Below are 23,817 nucleotides of genomic sequence, written 5' to 3' on the forward strand. Positions count from 1 at the left end.
ATCCTGTGAATTTCTGGATATGAAATAGAAGTGAGTGTAGGCATCCAGATGGAATTGTTGAGTTCTATTATTGTCTGATTAGGAGTTAGGTTGGGCAAAGCTCTAGAGGAGCTCACTAGGTTCTGAAGTATGGTGGTGCAGATTGGCCAATGGCCATGAGAAGCATCTCTTCCTGGAGAGAGCCTAGACTGGTCCTTCTCAATCATCATAATCTACCCACATGAATCACCCAGGGACCTTTCAAAAATCCCCACATTTAAAGCTTCTAGATAGGAATCTCTGGGCTGTGGGACCCCCATCACCCATGCTTTTAGGCTCCCCAGGTGATTCCAGCATGCAGTCAAGGTGGAGAACCTGAGGCCTACATGAAGGCCAAAAGATGAGGACTTCTTGGTGTCATAAATGTAGGAAGATCCAGGTTATCTGACTAGGTGGCATGTACAGAGCTGCTTATTGTTCCACTGGATGAATAAAGGATTCAGTGTAAATCAGATTTCAGTATTTATGATAGTCTGAAATAATTACACTTAGATGTTTAATCCACTGGTGGTGTTTTGGAAAACGTGAGTGTTTGGTTGGCAAGGAGGGTCAGCATTTAAATGACCTTGAAACCAACGGTTTTTCATGCATTTGTATGCATCAGAGGGCAGATTTTTCTTGATTTTTTTAAAAAAAGATTTTGGGTATTTTGGAACTCTGAGGATATGGTAGGTAGGATGGGCAGAGTGTTGTTTCTTTTCAAGAAAATCTTGTTAAGTAAATATTTGGAAATGTATGGAATGCATGCTTGTTTTTTTAAAAATTATCCTTTATAGGTTCAAAAATGCTTTAAAAAATAGAGATAGGGTCTTGCTCCCTTGTTGACCAGGCTGGTCTTGATCTCCTGGCCTCAAACCGTCCTCCCATTTCACCCTCCCAAAGTGCTGGGATTACAGGTGTGAGCCACTACATCTGGCCCAAAGGTGCTTTTGAAGTTCAGGATTGCAGAAATACTTACTTATCTTTAGTATTTTAAATTGACATGTCTAGTTTATTCAGAGAGTTACATGTGGAATAATTGAATTTACTCTATAATAAATTTATGTGTTGCAAGTGGAACTACAGATTACTGACTTAAAACAAAAACAAAACAAACTCTTGAAGTAGCAGGTTCAAAAAACCCCCAAAAACCTAGGGACTTAGTTTTTGCTAGATCATGAGAAGCTTTTAGCTGTCGATTATGGATGAGAGGATTCAATATGGTTAAGATCTCAATTCTTCCTAAAGTATTCAATAGATTCAATATAATCTCAATCAAAATCTTTCTAAGTTTGTTGTAGAAATTGACAGACTGACTTTAAAATTTATATGGAAATGGAAAGTACTGAGACCAGTCTAAGAATAGTTTTGAAAAAGAACAAGTTGGGGGACTTACACTCTCTGATTTCAAGGCTAACTGTAACATGACCGTAATCAAGATAATGTGGTATTGGAGTAAAGAGAGTCATACAGATCAGTGGAATGAATAGAAGAGAGTCTAGAAATAGATTCACACATATATGATCCACTGATTTCTGATAAAGCTGCCAAGAAGGCAACTCAGTGGGGGAAATGATAATCTTTTCAACTAATGGTGCTTGAACAACTGGATAGCCACATGCAGAAATATGAGCCTTGATGCTTACCTCATATCATACAAAGACATTAATTCAAAATGGATTATAAACCTAAATGTAAGAGTTTAACTGTGAAACTTCTATAAGAAAACAAAATTGTAGTGACCTTGGGTTCAGCAAAAATTTTTTGGATAGCGTACAAAAGGCACCAACTATAAAAAAAAATCAGTAAGTTGGACTTTATCAAAATGAAAAACTGTTGCTTCCCAGAGAATGTTTAAGAAAATGAAAACCCAAGCCACAAATGGGAGAAAATAACTGCAACATGTAAATGAAAGATGTGTAACATGAATATATAAAGGAACTCTAACAGCACAGTAATAATAAGAAAAATACCTAATTTAAAATCCAACAAATGACTTGTAACTTGTCAAATGTTTGAATAGGCACTCACCTTCATGCCAAATAGCACATTAAAAGGTGCTCAAAATCATGAGTCATTAAGGAAATGCAAATTAAAATCAAAATGAGATCTCAATATGCACCCACTAGAAAGGTTAAAATTAATAAGACTGACCATACCAAGTGTTGGTGAGGAAGTAGAGCACCTGGAACTCTCATATGCTACTGTGAGGAATGTAAAATGGTACAATCATGTTGGAAAATAGTTTGGCAGTTTCTTAAACTATCAAACATATGCCTACCGTATAACTTACTCTTTAGTATTTACTAAAAGAAATGAAACCATTCATACAAAGGCTTGTCCACGAATGTTCATAGCACCTTTATTTGTAATAACCCCCAAACTGTAAACAACTCAAATGTCAACAGATGAATGTTTAAACAATTGTAATTTATCCATACAATGGAATATTACTCAGCAATAAAAAAGATGAACTGTTACACATGTAACAACAGGAATGAATCTCAAAATAATTATGCTGAGTGAAAGAAGCTAGACAAAAAGTACGATTTCATTTATGCAAAATTCTAGAAATGAAAACGAGTTTATAGTGACAGGAAGCAGATCAGTGGGTGCCTAAAAATGGAGAGTGGAGGTGAGGGAGGTGGATTACAGAGGAGGCAGAAACTTTTAGGGGAGATGAATATTTGTATTATTCTGATTGTAGCAGTGGTTTCACAGTTATAAACATATGTCAAAGCTTATTAAATAGTTCACTTTAAGTATGTGCATGTTACTATATGACAGTTATACCTGAATAAAGCTGTGGGGAAAAAAAACCAATAAGGACTTATCCATATTTTACTGAAGGTGTTAAGATGCTAGTAAATGACAGAATTTCAGTTGAGCCAAGTCTGACTCTTGAAAACTATATTTCGTCTTTAGTGCAGAAAATATTTATGAGAATAGGAGCGTAGAAAAAACGAAATCACAATAAAACAAATTAGTTTCTAATTTTTGGACACAGTCCGATTTTCTAAATTATCACTATCAGTTTTTTTTTCTGTTGCTTCTAGAACACGTTTATTTTGCATAATTTCTCTGGCTTCCATAAACTGAAGAATTGCCTCTATTTAAACCCTATTTTCTTCTTTCGTGTGCTTGCTCTTGATTTGCTGACCTTCTAAGTGGGGACCAGCATCTAATGCTTAATGCAGAGTGCTGGGGACATGGGGAGGCAGGAGGAGCTAGAGGCTGCGTCATGGAAAGACCTTGGCGCCCCCTCAGGAAGGAAGGACCGGCTTGGCAGGATCCCAGGCTGTTTTCCTGGTTCAACCCTCTTGAAGACATTGTGTTCTCGGCAGCCTTGGAGGGCCGCTTTCTCTCAATTTCTCAGTGAGGTACCTGTTTTGTAATCAGTTCTGTCAGGTGAAGCAGTCAGGTTACTACTGGACAATCATGGATTATCTTTTCCCTTCCTTCCTGGATCCAGGGGTCTGAATTTATAGCACCAAAATTCTTCCAGATTTTCTATTTTGTGGTTCATTCTGTTTTGTACTTTGTAGTGCAGTTATTCTCATGATTGATTTTTTTCTGAGCCAATTGGAAGGAGTGTCTAACACTGACTGATCAACCCACGGTGTTTAAGGGGAAAAACATATTTTAGAATCTTGAGGGAGTTTTATTTCAGTGTATGTGAATTGTATTGGCTATGTAGCATCTTCATTTTCATTGTAAGAAGAAGTTTGCTGCAGTGGGACCAGCTGCTTCTCATCACAAACAGGTTGTGGCTCAGATATTTTCCCCTTTGGAGAGCATTTTCCTGGCCACATTATTATCTTGTTGTCTTTCGTTGTACTCATTCCTCTCTCAGATCATTTTGTTAATGAATTTGCTTATTATACTTTCCTCCAGATTACAAATGGCTTGAGAGCAGGGACCCACCTCTCTTATTCACTGTCCTAACCCTGGGACAATGTCTCATACACAGTAAACATTAAATATTTGTTAAACCAAATTTTATGTGATTGGGGGACAAGTAAAGTATAAGTACTTTGGGAGCATCTTGCCATCTTTCTAAAAGAAATAAAAGAAAATAGTTGAGGAGTGACTGGATGAACGGTATTCCTCTATTAAATCTATCAGTGGCATACCAATATGTGCTTGAAAGACTGGGCCTAACTGCTGAGTTCTTTGAATATGGTAATGAATTGAAAACCTTGTGTATGGAAAATTCCCTGCTCTTACGTCATTTTAAAAGACTATGATTTTAAAACTTATAATACGTTATAACGTTTTTCACTTGTAATTTTCACGCCCAAAATGTTAAAGTCAGGGCAGAAGCAAAGACATCAACATTTAAAAGGTTGTGCCTTAGCCTTGGAGAGGAATGAGGTTGGTGGGTGGAACGTGAATCATTTTATCTTATGCAACTCTTAGTGAAGTTTTGGTATGTAGCAAGTGTTTAGAATGGTGATTAGTGGTGATGGTAAAAGTGTGCTGCATTTTTATGAGAAGAGTAGCATTTGTGTAGAATAATAGAGGTGCCTGGGATTTTTGATAGTCGTTTTTTATTTAATAAAGCAACTGGGGCCAGGTGCTATGGCTCGCATCTGTAATCCCAGCACTTTGAGAGGCCAAGGCAATAGGATCCCTTGGGCCCAGGAGTTTGAGACCAGCCTAGGTAAAATAGTGAGACCCCATCTCTACAAAAAAATAAAATTAGCTAGGCACGGTAGCACATGCCTGTAGTCCCAGCTACTTGGGAAGCTGAGGTGGGAGGATCACTTGAGCCTGGGAGGTTGAGGGTGCAATGAGCCATGATCATGTCACTGCACTCTAGCTTAAATGACAGAGCAAAACCCTGTCTCAAAAAAAAAAAAAAAAGCTGAAAAAACAGTCAACTAGATTGTGTTCCCCTTTTGTGTTGACTTCTTAGCTCCACTTTAGTAGAATGTGATAAAAATGAGGCCTAAGTGGAAACTCAATCCCTGTCCATTGTTTTTCACTCTTATCATTACTCTATCCAAAATAGTCTTTCTCAGTTGCCAAACCAACAGTCATTTCTTTACTTAAAATTCCTCTGTGGTTCTCCACTGCTCTTAAAGTCCAGAGTCTTTTTTGTTTGTTTGTTTGTTTGTTTTGTTTTTTGTTTTTGAGACGAATCTCTCTCTGTTGCCCAGACTAGAGTGTGGTGGCACAATCTCGGCTCACTTCAACTTCTGCCTCCCAGGTTCAAGCGATTCTCCTGCCTCAGCCTCTCAGTAGCTGGGATTACAGGCACGCACCACTGCACCTGGTTAATTTTTATATTTTTGGTAGAGACAGGGTTTTGCCATGTTGGATAGGCTGGTCTCGAACTCCTGACTTCAGGTTATCTGCCCGCCTCAGCCTCCCAAAGTACTGGGATACAGGCATGAGCCACCACGCCCAGCCAAAGTCCAGAGTCTTTAAGTGGTATAGGATGTTCTCCATGATCTGTCTCCTGTTTTCCTCTTGAGCCTTTTCTCTTACATTTCCCCAAATTACCGTGAGCATCTTTCAGTTCCTTAAAAGGAGGAACTCTTTGCTTTGCTAATTCTTACTTGTGCTTCAGGTCTCATTGTGGACATTAATTACCCAGACAACTGTCCCTGATGTGCCAGTCTGGGTTTGGTCCTCCTCCTAGTGTTCCCTCAGTATCCTGAGATCTCCTTTGCCGCTGTCTCCTCCAACCTGAAAGAACGGACGTATGAATGGATTGGCCTCTAATGGAAGCGCGTGACACTGGTCACAGGGAGTTCGGGGTGTAGTCATTTGAGTGATTGACTAAGATTCATCTGCTTGGCTCTTGTGGTACTGACTCTGACAGACTATTACATGTTTCTATTTGAAATGCCAAGCCCTAGGTGAGCATCCAGCCACCACTGAGCATGTACAAAGTACCAGGCATTGTGCTCTATCCTGTAAAGTCAAGTGGACGGGACACACATGACCCATTCTTTCATAGGTCTTGTAATTCCAAGAGCGAGGGAGATTGGGGTAAAAAACAAACAAAAGCAACTAGTGAATTACAGAAGTACTTACAGGCAGGTAAGCCCCTGGTTTGGGGAGGTCAGGAACATCTTCCTGGAGGAAAAACAAAGAGCTGGCTTTTAAGGGCCCAGCATAGAGAGCCACAGCCTGCTTCAGTTAAATGACTGTAAACAGTCTGCTCAAAAGAAGAAAAGGAACTTCTGACCTGAGAATGTTTTCCAGAGGGACATCTCAGATGCCCTTTTGGAAGGTAAATGTTCCTGACCCACAGAAATGTTTCCATCTTTGGGAAGTTTGGGAGGGAACTGTTTCCATGCTTGTGAACAGATGACCTGCAAAACAACTTCTGACTCCGCAAAGGCAGAAAGTGGGAACACTATATTTGAACGATCACATACCTTAAGTTTTGTATAGATCATAAAATAATCATAGATGTTGAAGCAGGATCATCATCTAATTTGGAACAACAAAAAAAGCCTGATGGCTCTTAGACCTGCAGACAGCCTGTAGGTATATTCATTTGGCACAGATGTTTTTAACATTGAAACCGAAGGCATTTAGTGCTGTGGTGCTCCAGTTTGCCACAGACCCCACCACTCCCTGTTATGAAGCCAGCTCTCTTGACTCATTACTTGCTTGGACCTGGGACATTTTTAATTTTGTGACACTATAGCTCAAGCCTTTGTTTTCAGAATGTGGGAACCAAAGTTCTAGCCAAAGCGTTACCGTTGCCCTAACAGGGGTGTCCAGTCTTTTGGCTTCCCTGGGCCACGTTGGAAGAAGAATTGTTTTGGGCCACACCTAAAATATGCTAACACTAACGATAGCTGATGAGCTAAAAAAAAAAAAATCCTCAAAAAAGTCTCATAATGTTTTAAGAAAGTTTACGAATCTGTGTTAGGCTGCGTTCAAAGCTGTTCTGAGCTGCATGCATTGCAGCCCATGGGCTGTGGGTTGAACAAGCTTGCCCTAGCTCATGAGAAGTGTCATATACATACATTTAATATGTGTTAATATCTATCTAATCTATATCTACAAAAATATAGATATACTTACTTAGATTTATTTAGATATGGAATATTTATTAATTTATAAAATACATTAGATGTATATTTACTTAGATTTTTCTTACATAAATATTTGTGCCCTAGTATTTCAGAGAAAGCTAGCTTACTAGTAAATATATGGGGAGTTAACTTTTACCGCAAATTACTATTGTGTTAACTATGCAATTTAAAAAGAAAGCAAACTGCCAGGCTGGTGTGATAGTGTGCATCTGTGTCCCGTCTACTGGGGAGGCTGAGGCAGGAGGATTGCTTGAGCCTAGGAGTTCAAGGCTGCAGTGAGAGCTATAATCGAGCTGCTGCTCTTCAGCCTGGGCAACAGAGTGAGACCTTGTCTCAAAAAAAGAAAAAAAACAACAAAAAACCCCTCTTTTTATTTCAGTATGCAACTCCCAGCAATATGGGAATGCTGTACTTTAATGGGAGTCAGGAGAACTGGGTTCAAGCTGTGACCTTAGGCAAGCCCCTACTTATCAGGGTCTCCTTTCCCGGTTATATTGTGAGGGGGCTGAGTCTCCTTTCCCGGTTTTATTGTGAGGGGGCCGCACTGAGTGATCTCTAAAGGCCTTTACATCTCTAAAGCCTCCGCTTCCATGTATTAGGCAATTACATAATTCCTTCCCTTTCGGAGTAATTGGTTTGGTTTAAACTGTCAAAACGAATTATGTGTTATCAAAGTTAGTAACTCCTAAGAACTAAATTGGTCCAAATCTACATTGCTCAGAGTTGGAGAGGATTTAGCTCACATCTAAGTGACTTGTATAGCATTGCTAGTGATTTTGGTATTATTTTCTTGGTTTAGAATCAGCCTTAAGGAAATACATTTCAAGCCATGCAGTTGTATTTCTTGGTTGACGCTAAGGCATTCCTTGCTCTATGGGATGGTTGTAAGTTATGTCCCTGTTACGTCAAGTCAGAGAGAGACTGAGAATCCCACTGTTTTGCTAGAAGCCATTCTCACTAGTATGGCAATTACAACATTATTGTCCCAAAGCGTCTGTAGCCCCCAGTCTGTGTATCCACCCAAGGTGATGACAAATACTACAAATCACTGTAGGACAGACGTTTTAATTAGAGGGAGGAATGAGCCCAAGGGTATTGACTACGGTAGTGTTTAAGTGCTATGTTAAAGAATTTTATGAGACAGGAAATTTTTGTTGAGAATCATGGTCCTATCTGGAGATATTTATCAAGATTATTATGTTAGTATGCTTCTGTAGCGCCAGTAAATTAGAGCAGTATCTGCCAAAGCACATAGGACTTTTGTAGTAGAAAGCCCACTTAATAAGAAGCTTACCAGCAATGCTTTTATTATGTACTGCCTTCCCAAAAGTTCCTTTGATTCCATGTAAGTTTTACCCTTGCACATCTTTGACCTCACAGGGAGAGAAATGCTTAAAAGTTACCAAAGATGTTTAGTTTGTGCTTGTGGTAAAAAATTAAGGAATTTGCCAGAGCATAAAACCATGGTCAACATGAGCCCTGTCATAATTGCATTAATAAAATAAGTCATATAGGCCAGAGTGAGCATATTCTATACCTTGTCCTGTATTTCCGATTTCAGACCTAGCCTCTGTTCTCCAGGCACTTAAAAACCGCAAAGCTGCATATTTATTAGTAAGTCACAGCTGTCCCTTGTACTTGTATAGCTCTGTCTCTTCACTTCTCATGTCACAAGCACTTAAATATGATACAGTGCCCTCTTTCCTTACAATGGGCTTTGGTTTTTGCATCTGTGATGTTGGAGGGCTGGGCCCCTTGAGCTCTCTGGTCCTTCCGGTGTCAGAGTTTTGTGGTTCTGGTAATGGTTCCATTGGACAATGGAAATTCTGCTCCCTTCTGAAATATACTCAGGAGACTTCTGGACTTCTGATACTCAGATTTGTTCTGGGCTCTGAAATTATTTTGGGAAGCGCACCCAAAAGTCACACGTGTATTAGCCTAATTCCATAAACAGAATACATTTATTTATTTGCAAGCTGTGGGCCTCTTAGATGCTTTAATGTAGATTACTGTTGTTTAATTATGGTACAGAAGAGTTGAGAGCAGATTCCATCTAAAGCAGTGCTTTTGAAACTGTTGTTGAGCCCTAGACCCTTTTAGTGATGATGAGAGCTGTGGAGCCTGTTTCTGCAAAACTGCACGTATGTGCATATTAATGATATTCTGGGAACAATGTCATCAGATTAGTAGCCCTCCTAAAGCCTTTCCTAAACCTAAAGGACACAGGACCTCAGGTTGAGAAACGTCAGTTAAAATAAGGCTTTTATTAATTCCTAACATTCGGGGTGTGGTTCTGGTGTTTCCTTTGTATTTGAGGACATTTTCACTTCAATTAATTATAGAAAATAGTTACTTAGTAGAAAATAGGAGCTAGGAGCTACACATTTTAGAGAAAAAGATGTTCTTAAAAATGTGTTCTCACTTATGGCTCCTGGTGAAATATACTAGATGATGACCCATTTTAGGACCTATTTGGTTGTGTTATTTAGGTATTTTCAAAAGCCTCTATTTTTTGAAAGAGTTTCTTTGAGGTTTGCAGTAGATGAAAACTTAAAAAAACAAAACTAGGACAGTTTGAGTGACCCTGGCTTGGTATCTTTTGTTAATATAAACTTTTCCCTTGTAAAAAGAAATAGGATTCATCTTTTTCATATACTTTTTCTTAAAACATTCACCCTCTTTTTGAGCTGCAGTGGGCATTATGGTGCTCTGCCGTGTTAGTCAAAGACAAAATGATGAGATTGGTGAGGCCTGCCTGATCCTCTTACCCTTTGAGCCCCAGTCTCCTATGGTCTGAGTCCCCGTGACCCAACAGGTTTTTTGGTCCTCTCTGGAATTCCAGTTCACTCGGCCAGCATCTTACAGACAACCTGATGTTGGTGGAAATTGAGCTGAATGGCGATTGTCCACAGAGCAGCCCCCTAGCTAAAGGTAAAGTGAGAAGCCAGCTCTCTAGACTTCAGGCCAAGATTCTTTCCCGACTCCACCTCAGTGTGTGGTGGAGGCAGCAGGGAAACCATCCAGTCAGTCATTCATAGGTGTTTATTAAGTACCTACCTTGTGTCCGAGCCTGTTCTAGGTGTTATAGATAGGACAGGGAACGCAAGACCCAGCATCTCGGCTTTCCAGCACTGCTGCCCTAGCACAGGGAGGTGGATAACAAGCCGCCAAACGCACAATGAAGAAAATGACAAATGCTGGGTAGGTACCAAGTGGAGAATCAAAGCAGGGTGACATGATTCAGTGTGACAAGGTGGCTGCTTTACCTGGAGCGGTCACTGTCTGCAAAGGACAGGTGAAGCACTGTGCAGCAGCTCTGCGACAATTTGGCTGAGGCCTGACTGACAAGAAGCACACAGCCCTGTGGAGAGCATTCCAAGCAGAGGCAACAAAGGCCCTGTGGTGGGAACAAGCTTGGCGGGTGGAAAAACCATGGAGGGTGGTAGAAAGAGGGTTGGCTTGGTGTCAGCAAGCTTGGGGCATAGTCCCAGATCTGTCGCTTCCTAGGAGTGTGAATGATAAGCAAGTCCCTCCATCTCTGATGGTTAGTTTTCTCTTCTGGAAAATGGTGCTAATGTTTGCTACCTCATAGGCTTGGTGTGAAGATTAGATTAACTACATTAAACATGCCCAGCACAAGATAGGCACTGGAGAAATGCTAGCTTTGGTTGCTTTTTAAATTAATTAATTTAATTTTTTTTTAGAGACGGGCCCACCATGTTACCCAGGCTGGTCTTGAACTCCTGGGCTCAGACTATCCTGCTTCAGCCTCCCAAAATGCTGGGATTATAGGCAAGAGCCACCACTCCTAGCCTGGTTTCTTTTTTTATTTTAATCCTTAACAAAATTATTTATTTATTTATTTTCTCTAATCTTGGTAAGTGAAGCTTTGGTTGCTTTTAATTTCCTGAGGAAATGAATATTTTGACAAGGGCCTTCTGAAAAGAATCGTACTGGTTTAGGAAAGACACCCGCAGGGTTGCCTGTTAGAAAACGGGGTGGTGTTCATTCTCACTCATAGGTGGGAACTGAACAATGAGATCACTTGGACTCGGGAAGGGGAACATCACACACCGGGGCCTATCATGGGGAGGAGGAAGAGGGGAGGGATTGCATTGGGATTTATACCTGATGTAAATGACGAGTTGATGGGTGCTGACGAGTTGATGGGTGCAGCACACCAACATGGCACAAGTATACATATATAGCAAACCTGCACGTTATGCACATGTACCCTAGAACTTAAAGTATAATAAAAAAAAAAAGAAAGAAAGAAACAATAATAAGAAATTGAAAAAAAAAAAAAAGAAAACGGGGTGGTGGTGTGAAAGTTTCTTAGGGGTGGGATAGGGTATAGTCTTGTTGGTGCCCTCCAATGACATCACAGAAGCATCTGGTTATCTCTACTGCCTTCAGTAACATGTTTTCTAAAGAGAGGATGGGGAAAGGAAACCAAGACTCTGAAGTTTTTTCCAGATTTTTCAGTTTCTGAAACGTGTATTCGTTTTCTATGGACTCGTAAATATGAATGGAAAGTTTCAATAATTTAGATGGACAGGATAATTGCATTGTAGTGATATAACTGATAGGGCCGCAAATTGTTTTTATTTGTTACAAAACTGTACATTTATGGCTGAGAATTAATAAACATACTAACAGTAATTATAAAGGAAATAAAACCTCAGCCATTGCAAAAAAAAAAAAAAAAAAGGCAACCCCCCCAAAACTAGATATAATTGATTCTTGCTTACTTCTGAAAGCTCATTTACTTTTTTGATTGTAATTTTGTGGATTAACTCTGGATAATTTTGCCTAGTTTGAATAGTTTTAGATAATGCCTATTTTGGCATCTCCCTGATCAACATTTATTTGGTCTGTGTTTAAAGAAGACACATTAACATTTGCCTACGTCACATGAATTAGGATGTAAAATCTATAATTATGGACTAATAATACACAAATACAGGCTCTGAGTAATATTTATTGGACAACTACCGTAATTATCAGTGCATCATAGTGTGATGGTTGGGTGTCAGCCAGATTGGGGTTCAGCTATTCATTCTGCCTCTTATTAGCAGGGATAATTTAACTCCTGCAAGCCTGTTTTCTCGTCTGCAATACAGTACCTACCTCACAGGGTTTCATCAGAACACAGTGAGGACTTATGTAAACCATCTACACAGGGCATGACATATACCACCACAGAAAAATGATTGTCGGTGTCACCATCATCACCACCACTCTATCCTCAGCACTTCAATGTGAAGTGATGGGCCCAGCCCTTTTCTGAAGTTACCTTTGGAAGCAGTAATACATTTATTTACATAGAATTTAAGAGAAGGGATTTTTGAGTGCCACTTCCTCACTGGTTTTGCTTTTTATGTAGGATTCTGGAATGTAAATCAGTAGGAGCTTTCTAGTTCCTGGTGGAAGAGAAGAGGGCTTCCTTATCCTGGAATCACAGGGATTGGGGGTAAATTCTGTACATAGGTCCTCTCTGAAAGATCTTGCAAGGAATATGGGAAAATGAAGCTGGAATTATTATAGTTACAATGTTGGCCAAAGTTGGTTCATGGAAAACCTTGAAATTAAGTCTGTTGGTTTGCTTATTCCATACTGGACAGCAGAGGGTCTGAGTTAGTGAGAACCAACAAACCAGAAATAATTCAAGTTGCAATATTTAGCTGCAAAGGACAGAAAGAGGCCTTTGAAAAGCTGAAGTGAGTGCTTTTATTGTTGTAATTAAGGGAAATAATGGTAAACAGGCTCTTTCAATTGGCATTAAAATATATTTTCCTTGATTAGTTTGAATATCCAATACAAGTTGGTGGATGTGAATTGTTCTGTCATGCTTTCAAGGAGGAAAACTGCAGTTTTAAAAGTGCGTCATTCGGGGCGGGTGTGGTGGCTCATGCCTGTAATTCCAGCACTATGGGAAGCTGAGGTGGGAGGATTGCTTGAGGCCTGGAGTTCGAGACCAACCTAGCCAGCATGGTGAAACCCTGTCTACTAAAAATACAAAAATTAGCTGGACTTGGTGGTACGCACCTGTAATTCCAGCTACTTGGGAGGCTGAGGCATGAGAATTGCTTGAACCCAGGAGGCGAGGCGGAGGTTGCAGTGAGTCGAGATCGTGGACTCCAGCCTGGGTTATGGAGTGACAATCTGTCTCAAAAAAAAAAAAACAAAAAAAAAGTACATTATTTGAATATGGATTTATAGATGTGATCAAGGACACCAACAATTTTTTTTTTTTTTTTTTTAAAGACAGAGTCTCACTGTGTCCCCCAGGCTGGAATGTAGTGGCATGAACATGATTCACTGCAGTCTCAACCTCCTGGGCTCAAGCGATCCTCCTGCCTCAGTCTCCTGAGTAACTGCCACTAAGCTCGGCTAATTTTTTAATGTAGAGACAGAGTCTTGCCGTGTTGCTCAGGCTGAACATTTGATTTGGCCTGCAGAAAATATGAAGTACTTTTTTTCCTATGTGGACTCAATTAAACATTTTATTTTACAGAGGTAGGATCTTACTCTGTTGCCCAGTCTGGAGTACAGTGGTACAATCTTAACTCACTGTAACCTCGACCTCCTGGGCTCAAGTGATCCTCTTGCCTCAGCCACCTGAGTAGCTAGGACTACAGTTGTGCACCACTGTGGTTGGCTAATTAGAAAACTTTTTTTCTTGTAGAGATGGGGTCTCACTGTGTTGCCCAGGCTGCTCTCTAATTCCTGGCTTCTAGTGATGCCACCCTCCAGGCCTCCCAAAGTGCTGGGATTACAGGCATGAGCCACCGTGCCCCACCTGGGGACTCATTTTGAAGGTGATCATTTCTACTTTCATTTGTTTACTGGACACTTGTTCTGGAACGTAGATCTTTCACAGTTGATTTTAAGTTAAAGGTTTCTGAACTGTATATATACGATACTTCAGAACAAAAGTTTCCTTTGCTTCATAGTACGGCACAACAGTGTTTGCATTTGATGTTTAGCATAGCCTTGGTTTTGGTCGTTCGGAAGCCTTTGTTAGCTCTTTGGCTGTGCCAAGAATATATTGTTTTTGAGTCTCCTTGCTGGGCCTCCTCGCCTTCTTGTCATGCACATCCTGTACCTGGGTTGTGGTTGTATTGATTTGCTGGGGCGCTGCTGTTGCAAATGTCTGGAGTGAATGAGAATGTGTTTGTGGGTGTCTGCCCTCACCTTGGCCACTGACCTGCTTTCAACCCTGAAGTACTGCTATCTGCATGAACATTAGGGACCCCCAGCCTCCTCCCACCACCTGGTAAAGTGCCCTGCACATGCTTGGGATTCAGGAAATGTTTGTAGAAAGAAAAAATTCCTTATCATTCCTTATTCTCTGTCTTGAGTCTGAATCACAATTCAAACACTTTTGCTAAAAGGTTTTCCCTTGAAAAATTCATATTTCAGATATAGATATTAATACTTTTTTTGGTGTGTGTGAGTTTAAGAGCAGCCTCAGGAGTAGTTTAGAGAGAATGAATATACCAGTACGGTTTTTATTCCCTTGAAGACTTAAATAAGTATTAAAGGTGTGTGAAAAGATTAGCTGAATCCCAGGTTCCTCAAACAAAATGTTAAGTTTTGTTTGGGTGATAAGAGATGGATTTCAAAATAGGAAAAAGCGAGAGACTGAAACCATCATCCAGCACACACTATGTCAGGAATGTATTAATGAAAGCCTGCCCTTGGTAAGAACAGGACACCGACAGGGGGCATAAACAAGATCTAGGTGCAACTGTGACCTTGAAGTGACCTTGAGTTTAAGTCGCCATTTAAACTCATTTTCCTCAAACTGTCATTTTCTGACAAAATAAGTGGCTCCTTGAAGTTGCCTCATTAGAACTTCAGTATGCATTTTTCTCTCTAAACTGTTTCTGATGGGTGTTGACTCCCTCTGTTGTCATTTGGTCCTGTAGGACCAAACTTGTGTTATGTAGAATTTTATTTTAAAATAGGAAAAATCATGATTCTGAAAAATTGTGCCTGTCAAGATATTAAATGAGTGTTCCCATTAATATTATTACCATTAATATTTTGAAGTCAAATTACATAGTGACAGCTCTCTGCCTGAAGGATACTTAACATTAAAAGGAAGAAACTGCCTGAGAATTGGAAGAAATGCTAATGAGGCCTCCCCACCACTCTCCTTTTTAAGCCCCTCACCCACCTCCTACTCCTCCATCCGCTAGACTTAAGTAGGTCCCCTTACTTTTCTTCTGCTTGGGCCATTGTTTAGAAAGGTCTGAGTCTTGGGATGAGCTGACCTCCTGTTCAGGCTTAGCCCTCCACCTGCTCTGCCTGGGTCCCCTCTGTGTTCTCCCTGGGCCAGGCCTTCCCTTCTGTGTTTTCATCCTCTCCTGTCCTCCTGACGCCTTCATTTAATTTTAACTTTTTTTTTTTTTTTTAATTAAAGTTAGGGTTGCAGTGAACTGAGATTGAGCCACTGTACTGCACTCCAGCCTGGGTCTCACTCTGTCATCCAGGCCGGGGTGCAGTGGCGCAGTCTCAGCTCACTGCCACCTTAACTCCTAGGCGCTAGCCATCCTCTTACCCCAGCCTCCTGTGTAGCTGGGATTACAGGCATGCGCCACCATGCCCTAGCTAATTTTAAAATTTTTCGTAGAGACGGGGTCCACTAGCTTGCCCGGGCTGGTCTCCAACTGCGGGGCTCAAGCGATCCTCTTGCCTTGGCCTCCCAAAGGGCTGGGATTACAGGTGTGAGCCACTGTGCCTGGCAAAACCTTCATTTTAAAAACATACCCAAATCTCTCTGAGAACTCAGCCTCTCAGTCCCTGTTGGCCTTTTCCACTTTCCTTTTGAGGTGGGGCACAGTGTTTTTCTTTCCCTTCTCAGCCTTTTCCCGACAGCTGTCTGCAAATGCCCTTCCCGGCCCTGTTGGTGGTTCTTCCCGGTGCCCGTCCCCAGGAGACTGCGCTAGCAAAGCCCAGGAGTGACAGTGTAGTCAGGTCAGTTCTTTGTCTTGTTGGCTGCTACCTTATCCTTCAGATTCATTGCTCCCCGTTTCTGTGTTTTTCCAATGCTCACTGAGGTGTTTTTAAGTTTTTTTTTTTTTTTAATCTCTTTCCTCATGCCTCAACCTCCCTAAATATTGGTCTTCCACTGGTGTTCCCAGGGTGGGGGGGTGAAGGTGTGGGGTGGGCCGGTGGGGCGGGTGGGAGGTGGTTTGTCTTTACTTTGTTTTCTTTGTCACGGTACATGGTCTTGTCAACTTTTAAGTCTCTACAATATTGCCCATATGCCAAGGACTTCCAAAGCTCTGTCTCCTGTCTTCCCCCCTGAGCCCAATTACTGCTTCTGGAACTGGGGCAGGCTTAGGACAAACTACTTTATACTCCGTGTTCTTTAATCTTCACAGTAGTCTGTGAGAGCGGAGGAGCACTGTAGCACCTGCATTTCCCACCCGAGGAAACTGTGGCTTAGACCGGCCCAATATCAGGTCCAAGGTCCCATGTCTGATATGCTTGCTGGACAGACCTGCTTGGACTAAAGGATTTTAGGCATCTCCTAGTCAACATGTCCACAATTAAATATCCCATTTTTCCCCCTGACCTGCTCCTCCTCCCATTTTCCCGGTCAGAACTGGCCTCACCATTGTTCAGTCACCTGGCCACCATTCTCTTTCTCCTTCACCTCTTTGCCCACCTCAGTTAATTGCCAAGTCATGCCAGATTGGCTTGGTAAATACTTCCTGAGTCAATTTCTTCTTTTCCCCCAATTACCACACTTGTTTATATCGTACATGTGGATTATTGTGATGGCCTTGGAACTGGTTTCCGTGAATCTAGTTGTATTCCCTCAAATCCATCCTCCACAAACTGCCTGGATGAGCTGTCTAAAACTCAGCCCTAACCTCCCTCCTGCCAGAAGTCGTTTAAAGGCTTCCTGTGCCCTATAAAGTTCAGGCTCCTGGGGAGGATTCCCAATTGGCTGGCCCTTGCCTGCCTTCCCCATTCCATTTTCCAACTCTCCTTGCCTCCCAGTTTCTGAGCTAAGTACTAATGGACAGACTAGGTTTTCTTGCCTCTGCTCTAATTCACCTTATTTACAATAAATATTGAAGGAGGACAGAAGGTATTCCTTTGTAATTTGTACAGAAAGACTTGTATTACATTAGAAAAGATAGGGGTGAAAAAGTTACATAGAAAAAATATGTCACTCTCCGTGTAACTACAAAGACATCCATAAACAGACTTGAGCATGCCACATGTACATGTCAGCACACCCTTCCATGTTTCATTTCACAGCATTCACGGAGCACCTGCTGGGGCCAGAGACCACCGTAGATGCTGGGGGTGAAAAGCTCAAGGAGCTCTCCCTGTAGTGAGGGAGACAGCAGAAACCCACAATTTCATCACTGGGTAGTTGAGTTTAGGAATAGAAATGGGTACCGGATAGTAGGGGATTGTGAACCTGAGTATTCAGGGAGAACTTCTTGGAGGAGGTGATGCACAAGTTCAGTCTTCAGGGAAAGTCAGTAGTAACCAGGTTGAAGATAGTATAAATTCTTTTTCTCCTTTTTCCTCTTTCAGATTTGTATTTTTCCCATGGAATTTTACCTGTTTTATACTGGACTAACAATGCTCAAGTGCTTTTTAAAAGCAAACTGTGCCTGGTTTATCCCATTGGTAGGAACTTTTTTCATGAGGTCAGAGGCTTTGTCTTGGTTCCCGTTGTATTGCCAGTGCATGGCCCCTGGTAGGTGCTGAGTAATGTTGGTTGAATTGGATGCCTTGAGGTGAGGCATGAGAAAGGGTTCTCCTCCTCCCCCTGAAGGTGGCAAAGATAGGTGTGACAGTTGAGACTTGCATGGGGCTGACCTTGTGAGGTCCTAAGCCTGGTGACCTGCCTCTGCAGTATAACTGGACTGTCTCATGGAAAGGGCAGGGCCTTTTCTAGATGGCCAACTCTGTGTTCTGAACAGGAGTGCCAAACTCATTTGGAGGGGAAGGGAGTGCCCTTTTAAAGCCTCAACTACTAATTAAATTCAAGTAGAAGGATGGTGAAGGTGGAGCTAATTCGTTTATTAGCATATAATATGATCAACCTAACTCATATAAATGTAGATTATCTTGGTTTGTCTTTTCCTGGCAGCAGAAAAGGCTTGGAGAGCTGCCCTGGATTGTGAGTTAGTCAGTGAGCAGCTGCTTAAAGATCTGAAAAATCCTAGAATATGTCATCTCTGTAGGCTTTATCCTTTAATTAATTATGGATTTTTATCTCCATATATGTGAAGTCAATGATTGACTTGGTTCAGACTCTGTATTGTTGGCTCAAACCTGCCATTCCATTGGGCTTCATCACTATGTTCTATGGGTGTGAAGCCTTTGTTTTTTCAGAGACCCATTTTCACCAGCGGGTTTGCACTGTAAGTGTTTCCACAGGAACTCTGCCCTTTGCCAGTGTCACTGTTGTGGCTGTGCAGCAGAACCCACAGGGCGGAGGTGTTTCAGCCCTCACTGAAATGCAACAGATCTTAACATCTCTTGCTGCAAATTTTCCAGTGTGTTCTGGTCTACCTTGGTATCTTAAAACCAGGCTCACTGACTACCACATGAGAAATGACAGTAGGGTGTCTTAAATGATCTGTTGAAGACCAGCATCCAAAAAGATTGCCCTTAGTGTTTCTCTCTACCAGCTAACATTAGACAGTGCCATGTAGAAGCTTCTCTTAGGGTTTGAGAACTGTGTCACCTCATTCTCAAGATAGCCAAGGAAGGGTCACCTCTGGAGAAGGCAGTTCTGTCTCTTTCAGTTTCTCCATGGATCAGATATTTTTCTGAAGGAGGTGGTTCTACTGATTCCTCTCACACAGACTTCTTGCCTTTACTTTTATCTGACTGCTGACAGGGTGGGCTGGAATATAATCGCCGCTTAACTGGACTTGACTTTCAAGGCCCAATTGGCATTTCCAGTATAGCAGTTGCCTGAGTCATCTAGTTTTGGAACTGATAAATCAAAGGACTGGCTTGGAGGCTAGTGTCCTGTCTGGAGAAGGGACTTAATGTAACTTCAGTTAGGAAATTAATGAATCTGAAATAGTTGTAACCCAAGGAAGAGATTTTCCAAAAGAATGTCCCTTTAGAGAAATAATGACTAGTTCCCTAAAAAAAAAAAAGACACTAGACTGGATAGAAAAGACTTACATGTTGACTGATTTCTCTTATGGAACTATAAAAGGATTGGTCTCTAAGAAAATGAGGGTCTTCAATTTCACTGGTGATATTTCCGTTCTGGAGCTGTGATAGAACCAGGACTGGAGACTGCAGGGCACGATGACAGATTTTTTTATGTAGCACTTTTAAACATTTTTTATATATATATATAAATATATAAAATGCGCTGATGTAAGACCTGGCCTTTTTGTAACCAAGTAATATTTTGAGTAATAATTCATTGCACAACAGCCCGTGACACACTGTGAAAGAGTAAAATTGGCTTAAAAATTTTAAGTACAAAGACATTTCAGAAGAGTTTTGTCTATAACTTTGTTAGACTGAAATGAGTGGAATTACGTTTGGCACCAGGAAATGGATCTGGATTATTTAGAACAAATGTTTTCCAGGTTTGAATCTTCTATGTGGAAGTACAGCCAGACATCTTAGCCTTTTCCCTGGTCCAGGATCCTGACAGTTCTTAAGCTCTGTGCCTCCAGAATTTCATGTTTATGCTGCACAGGGCCTGTATTTTGTAATGGTGGCTCTTTTGGATGATGACTTCCTCGATGGTGAAACTTCCAGTAATCCCCCTCATCGTACTGAAATGATATCAGTATATCATCAGAACACCATGGAGCTTGTCATTTGAGGGACACAGCTTGCTTGTGTGCTTGGGAAAGAAGAGGTTTAGCATGGTTTCAGGTCAGTGATGAGCCCAGTGATCTCTGCCAGTTCCCTTAGCTCTGAGAATTCTGATGTCATGCACTTAACGCTGCCAGAGTTGCTGCTTCATGACACTGGATGTGTAACAAGAAAGGAAAATAAATGTAAAACGCCTAGCACCACCGAGGAAGTAGGGTCAGGAGTTGAGTTAGACAGTGACTGGCATTTCCCAGCCACACTAGTACAGAAGTGTCCTGTGGTATGAAGGGAGGCAGGCTGCGGGGTGAGTCCATTGTATGCCAGGTATTTCCATGAAAATAAGCTGTTGAGTGCCAGGTGAGGCAGCTGCAAACAGGGATTTGGGGGGCAAAACTTAATCTTTTTCTTGTGATTTTTAGGCACTTGAATGAAGTGCCTCATGTATCTCAGTAACTTATTTGAGAGGAAAAGAGCCACAAGCAAGGCAGTGGAAAGTGCTGGGTGGTTGCCTTGTGGCCAGACCTGTTCTTTTCAGGCCTCTGGAGCCAGCTGTGGAATGATCAGTCCAGCAGCTGCAGGTACACCTTGGGTGGCACTTGGGTCTGTAGTCAGCAGGGTTGCCTGTGACTGAGAGTGGCAGAGTGGTCCCTTGCACTGATGAATCCTGACCCTGCCGATCTATGCTTGGGTGATGGCTGTTTGTGTGCTATTTCTAGAAGTTCCTCCCAACGCTTGCCTATGTGACCTGTTTTCACCAGATCCAGATTGCTAGCCCCTTAAAGCTCGAAGAACCTTAAAGTTCATCTGGAAGAAAAGATTTGTTTATTTTTAACCCAGTGGCCACTGTGAACCTGCCAGTTGATTGATTGAGGCTGGTCTTGAGCGTGCCCTGCTTCACATGCTAGTTTTCCAGTTTCCACTTTGGGAGAATGACCTTATCATTAGGCTGGCCAAGAAGGCTTCTTTCTGTTCCTGTCACAGTACTAGGCTGTATACTCATTCAGCCTCAGTTCCCTTTTCTGGTATATTTCTTAACAAATTATTTCCCTCTTTCCACTATTTTTAGGGGTAACAAGTCTAAGATATTTACATATAAATGGCTCTTCTTTCTCAAACCCTTTTCTAGCAAGCACTTTCTGGGAGGACAGTGTCGTACCAGGATCTTCTGTCACTGTGGTCCCTTTGAGGCTAGAAAGAGCAGATTGTCGTGAAGTCTTTTGTCACCATCTTCATGTTTATAAACGTACTTAGTTTTCCAGACTATGTAGGTTTTAGATTTCAAGCAAAAAGAGAATACATTGTTATGCAGCAATAGAAAACAAAACAGCTACAACAAAATTGTATTTTTTCTCCATCCAGAGGCTTTAACTTTCAATATCTGTATATGGAGACCAGGCTGACAGCCACAGCAGTAATTTCATGGTGGCTGAAATAGCTGTGAACTGTGCATTAACTTGTTCCTTCTCTCTTAAATTCTGCTGCAGTGTTGGAGCAGGGAAGGCGAGCAGAGGAGTGATGAATAGAGTAGCAGGTGGGATAATGTACAATAATAGGAGATACACAATAAGGATTAATTAGGTGTCAGGCTAAGTACTTCATGTGCATTAACTAATCCTCAGAATACCTTCAAGATATTCAGATTCTTTTATTATCTTCCTCTTTGTGAGGCAACTGAGGCTCAGAGAGGTTAAGATACTTGCCCCAAATAAGTGGTGAAGGCTGGGCACGGCGGCCCAGCACTTTGGGAGGCCAAGACAGGAGGATTGCTTGAGCCCAGGAGTTTGAGACCAGCCTGGACAACACAGCAAGACCCCACCTCTTTTTTTTTTAAAAGTTGTGGAGCTAGAGTTTGAGCACCTGCATGGAACCACGAGGCTGCATTACACCTGCCTCAGGTGGTTGATATGAGGAAAAATAATAATTTTTCAGATGGACTCTGGGTATTTGCCTTTTAAGGCTATATGCCTTTTAATTCTGATGTCAAGTGGTAGAGAAATGATTAAAGGTTTGAGAGTTGATAGGGCCCTGGATAGCAGGGACACTTTACATGTGTTGCGTGTGCATCTGCAGCAGATGACAACTCCCCAAACGGACATGCCTCCCTTGTTCAAGAAAGCTTATCAGGGTGGCACCAATTTTTTTTTTTTTTTAGCAATTTAATGAATGAGGTATCAAATTATCACATAATGCAAATTTGATTGATCTTCTTTGGGATATGTCTCCCCTTAAACATCGTGCTGGCTACATTATCCATTTCTATAATACCTTTGATTTTATCCTCTTTACTCCTGACAGTGAACTCCTAGGTAAACTCACAACTGAATTTATCAGCACAAGGATGCTGCATTGTGTTGTACGTTGTGCAAACAGTGACTTGAGATAGTGTGTCATTTCCCAGTTCTTAAGGCTGTGGCCTATGCCAATGGCCTTATTTTTCCCTTTTGATTTTTTTCAAAATTAACTGTTGTTTTGCCAATAATTTTAACATTTTATTGGAGCAATTATTACGTGTCTGGGGTTATGCAACACATGGGATGTGCAGAAATAAAAAGATAGTTTCCCTGCCCTCAAGGAGCTTGTCTTATAGGGGAAACAGATACATAAACATTTCTAGGGCACAGAGATTTTCATGTATGTGTGTACTATGGTGTTAATGCAGAATTCTGTAAAGGAATAAAGCTTTCATGACCAAAGCAAGCATGAGCAAATGTTTCACATCTTTCTGCCTGTGTTTTGCGAGCCCATTCTGTTTAATGTGGGCTTGATTTAAAGTCGACCTGCAGTCCTGGACTTCAACCAAACAGCCATTATAGTAATGAACATTTAAATGAGTTATTTTTCCAAAGCATTATAGTTTTTCACATCCATCTTTTCATTCCCGTATTAGCTAATGATGTTGATGTCCTCATAAGCATTGTTTAGGAATGGCTTAGGAATTTTACCGTGTGTTTACTTTGGCTTGTCTGCTGCCCCTTGCTTTGTAATCTGTTCACTGGTGATTCAGTTGTTTCTTTGAGTCCCTTTGAAGTTGTGTGTTGACGGGTGGGGACTAGTGGGGAAAGAAATCCAGAATAGATACTCCTAAAGCTATGAAGTGAAAATTCAGGAGGGACTGTTATAACTCCACTTATTTAAGGTGGTTTGGTTTGTGCCAAGCTAAAAGAGGGAATATTGATTGAATTACTTTTTAAAAATGAAATTAATTTTTATTTAATTGTTTTCCCTGGAGTTGTGGGGATGAGGTAGTGTGGTTTAAAGCAGTTTGGTTGTGCTGATCATTTTTTTTATTATTATTATCTTCAAGGCTCCCTGGACAGTGTTACCGCAGGTCTATTCATGCTTTTGTTCCTCCTTTACCTGCCTTCCTCTGCTTTCTCTGGGCATTGGTACCCATACCCAGGTGTGGTCAGTTGGAGTAACTCCTGCCTTGCTGGACTTAACAGTGGTGTTTCTGGGCCTAAGGCAGTTGGAATATCTGTAGTTTATTTCCTAATCCCAATTTTGTGGAGGTTTGTGTTCTGGCTTTGATTCAATTACTCCTAAGTAGTGGCCTGTGTTAACTAGAGGCTGTATGAGACAAGACACTTAATGTAGGCCCCTTGGAGGTGCTGGGTCCTTTTAATCAGAGTTTGGCTAATAATGCCTCTCTCCGTTTTATACACTAAAGCCTGATATAACTCGTAATGAACCTCATTAATAATTTGTATTGGCAGATGTGACATATCACACATTAAAACTGTTTTACACCATGAGCATTGACTTCATTCAGTCAGTGAGGGAGGATGCAACCACCTTTGCCAAAATAGGAAGGAAGAGAGGACCCAGAGTTTTCAGGGAACAGAATTAAGTAGCACTTTAACGAGCTTGGTGGAGGCAGTGGGGTGAGGAAAGGAAGTTAATA

General features: G+C 41.3%; 1 protein-coding gene across 1 annotated transcript in view; it reads left to right on the plus strand.

The window, feature by feature from the left end:
- Positions 1–23,817, plus strand: part of PRKCH (protein kinase C, eta) — a 370,064-nt gene that overhangs the window by 140,374 nt on the left and 205,873 nt on the right. The gene's annotated exons all lie outside the window — the stretch shown is intronic.

Source organism: Mandrillus leucophaeus, unplaced genomic scaffold, assembly GCF_000951045.1.
Source record: "Mandrillus leucophaeus isolate KB7577 unplaced genomic scaffold, Mleu.le_1.0 Scaffold192, whole genome shotgun sequence".
Lineage (NCBI taxonomy): Eukaryota > Metazoa > Chordata > Mammalia > Primates > Cercopithecidae > Mandrillus > Mandrillus leucophaeus.